This window comes from Echinops telfairi, unplaced genomic scaffold (assembly GCF_000313985.2).
Source record: "Echinops telfairi isolate 266 unplaced genomic scaffold, ASM31398v2 ScPeMD7_7458;HRSCAF=8496, whole genome shotgun sequence".
Taxonomy (NCBI): Eukaryota; Metazoa; Chordata; class Mammalia; order Afrosoricida; family Tenrecidae; genus Echinops; species Echinops telfairi.
The window spans coordinates 43,419,258-43,422,817 of NW_022111358.1; the positions used below are offsets into that span (position 1 = coordinate 43,419,258).

Below are 3,560 nucleotides of genomic sequence, written 5' to 3' on the forward strand. Positions count from 1 at the left end.
GTGTGTGTGTGGTGGGGGCTGTCTAAGACACTGTAGACAGCGGAGACGTGTGTGGTGTGTGTGTGGTGGGGGCTGTCTAATAACACTTGATTGCTCCACAAACAGGCTGCAGGTCGCATTTAGTCTGTGTGTGTGTGTGTGTGTGTGTGTGTGTGTGTGTGTGTATGAGAGAGAGAGAGAGAGATGTGTCATAACACTTGATTGCTCCCCAAACAGGCTGCAGGTCGCATTTAGTCTGCAGCTTTTGTTGCTTGACCCAAAACCCACAGCAAACGCACTGCCATGGAGTCGGCTCCCAGCGACCCTGTAGAACAAGAAGCACTGCCCCTCGTGGGTTTCTGAGACTGCAGCTCTTTCTCGTCTAAAAATGGCCTCATTGGCGCAGACGTCCCACGTCGGACAGCTGAATCGCTCCATCAGAGTCAGAAGATGGGTGAGTCATCGCTACAGTCAATTCAGAAGAGCTCCTTCTCACACTCTCGGTGGTCAGCTCCGTATCCCCACTCCCGTGCGTGCCACTGGTTGGCACTGTCTCGAGCCCGCCCTATCCTGGATCTCATACATGGAAAACCATACAAAACACAAACAAGAAGCAAGCCAACCAGACCAAGAAAACAAGTCACGACTTGACAAGACAGAAAAACCCGTCTAAAAGAAAGTAGGAAATATTAAAAACAGAAACAACTTTAAAATGGGTCCACGGGGAGATCAAATGATACGCATGGCATTTCACCTCACTTCATCGGTCGAGATCAACTTCCCCTTGCTCTCTGTCTCCGATAGCAAGCTAGGCACATCCCCGGGCTGTGACCAGAGGGGCGTCACCAGATGCGTCACCCATGCCGGCCTGGCAGGCCATGGGGTTTTATGGGAGGAGAAAGGCGCCTCGTTCTTGCAAGGAGTGGCTGGGGGCTTCAAACTGCTGACCTTGCGGTTAGCGGCTGAACACACCCCACTACAGCACCAGGAAAAGCAGGGCTTCAAAACTCCCTGTCCAGACTTGGGTCCTCCGTGTCCGGCATGAGGATTATTCCGGAGTCTTTCTGCTCCGGGAGGAGTTTCAATGCCACGGCCCATCCGACAGCAGGTATGGACAATCCAGCGCGGTGCCCATCCCTGTGGGAGGCACTGCTCAGCTTGACTAACTCAACCGAAGAACCCAGTCTGCACCGGGGGAGAAGGGGAGACTTGCCTTCTTCCAACGGATCCAGAATTCAGACAAAGCAGACAGACAGAGGTACTGGGCACAGAACCCAACCGCCTGAACAACTCCTGACCCTCGGCCTGAACTAGGTCTCCAGACTTGGTGGTGAATGTGGAGGTAGGCAAGCGACAGATTGGCACAGGCAAGTAAACTATGGAGAGTCCACGTGGACTGAGGCCAGACTGAGTCAGGCAATTACTTATTAATAACTGCCTCGGAGTAGGCCCCCAAGTCATGGCTGACCCCTCACACAACAAAACACTCCCATGCAAACCTCTGCTGACCGATGGGTGATGGGTGTACATGAGGCACCCTGGCCAGTAATCAAATCTGGTCTCTTTCACAGAGGCTGAGAATCCAAGCACTGAGCCACCACTGTCCCCATCAACCAGGGAACGCCAAGAGGATGTGGGTACGGTGGAAAAGGATGCTCAGTTTGAGCTCCCATCCACGCCCTGAAGTCTGGTTTCTAAAACCCCTCCTTGGAACCCCTCGTTAGGCACCACCGAGTTAGGTCCAACTCGTGGCAACCTTGCACAGAACAGAACAGAAGACTGGCCAGCCCTGCACCACCCTCACGACTGCTGTCGTATGAGCCTGTGGTCACAGCCCCTGGGTCAATCTCTCTCACTAAGAATCCTTCCTCGTTCTCTCTGCTCGTCTACATTACCAAGCAAGATGCCCTCTGCCAGGGCCTGGCCTCTCCTGATGATACATGTCCAAACTGCGTGCGTCCCTAAGTTACTGCGGTCCCTCCCCACTAGCGAGCCAAGAAAAGCTCCTTGGCTTTGGCCAGCCGAGCTGGTTTGGGTCACCAGCAACCAACGGCGTTGGGACTAAACGAAGAAAAACCAGGCTCGGCTGTGGGGAGGCCTCGCTGAGGAGCATCTGGCTGGCCAGGGGCAGGGGCCGGTTTCTAGGCAGAGCTCCTGCCGGCCTTCCTGAACACACTCCATCAGCTCAGTCTCTCTCCACTCCACAGCCTCCCCCCCACCGAGGGACAATGAAGCCATTCCCCAACAATGAACCTACAGATGACCCGAGACATTCGGGGCATCAACATTGTCTTCTGCTTCCCGATGCCTCAGGGTGCATCTGAGACCCCTCATTGGCCACAGCCTTTCGGTCCACGGCCTCACTTGATGCTGAGCTTCCTCGCCACCAAGTAGGAGTGAGATGCTAAACAAGAAGAAGGCTTCAGGGGTTACGGAGGAGCATCTGCCTGCTCTAGGAAGTTGATTCTGGGGGAGATCCAGTAACAATGGGATTGGGGTTTCTGAGAGTCATTTGAGAACCTTTAAAAACCCAGGTTCCCAACCGATTACTAGCATCTCTAGGGGAAGAAAGCTTTCAACCAGCAAGTGTTGGGATGAGGCTGAGACTCCCCCACCCCATCCCCATCACCCCCCTGACATCTAAGCACCAACGGCTCACAGATTGGAGCCCCTCTTCCACGATGGGCTCCGTGACTGACTCGTGTCCCGGAAGCACCTGACACCTCGAGACACAGAACAAGAACAGAGTGACCACGGGGAGCCTCGCTGATCTGTTGTCTCCTGTGAACCTAACCTTGCTCGGCTCTGGCCTCAGTGAGCGCCTTGTGCTTCCAGAGCGATTTCTCAGGCTCCGTGACTGTCAGCTCTCATGGCTTCACCCCATGGGCAGAGCCAAACAGACACTGGAGTGCGACAAGGACTTGAACTTGGCTGCCAGTCCGTCTTTGTGCGAGGCTGGTTCGTCTCGAGAAACAGAACCAGCGATGCGCATATCTGTCTACGAAAGAGCTTTATATCAACAAGTAAGGATGTATCAAGAAGGTGTCCCGGTCCAATCTAGGTCAAGTCCTTAAGTCCGACGCCAGCTGGGGCCCTCCCCAGACTCATGTAGCTGCCAGCTGAAGACACAGAAGGGGACGTGAGATGCAGGGAGAGGGCAGGCTCTGGGTGCGACGCTGTGTGATCCAAGGTCTGTGGAAACATCGCAGGGGTCTGGGAGCTGGACAGCCCACATGCAGGAAGGGAGAGAGGGAGAGAGAGAGAGAGAGAGAGAGAGAGAGAGAGAAAGTTCCCCATTTCTCTTTGGAAGAAGCCACACACCCAGGAAATCATGGAGCCCAGAGCAGCCTGTGGTGTGGTGCCGAGAGCCGGGCTGCCCTCTAATGGTCACCTCCAGCCTGCGGGGCAGGACACCACCCCTGGAGCAGCGGGGAGGATGGTGCCAAGTGGCCCTGGGCCCTCTGCATGCCACTGTGAGTGAGCCAGTGCTCCACTGACAGACTGGGGCGCTGCTGCCCCCCGGACGTGGTGGAGCTGTCAGCAGTAATGTTCAACATCACCCCGCTGGAGAACCTGAGGCT

At 55.4% G+C, this 3,560-nt stretch overlaps 1 protein-coding gene across 2 annotated transcripts in view; it reads right to left on the bottom strand.

Moving 5' to 3' along the window:
• Window positions 1–3,560, bottom strand: part of SLC39A11 (solute carrier family 39 member 11) — a 291,723-nt gene that overhangs the window by 103,214 nt on the left and 184,949 nt on the right. The window lies entirely within an intron of this gene.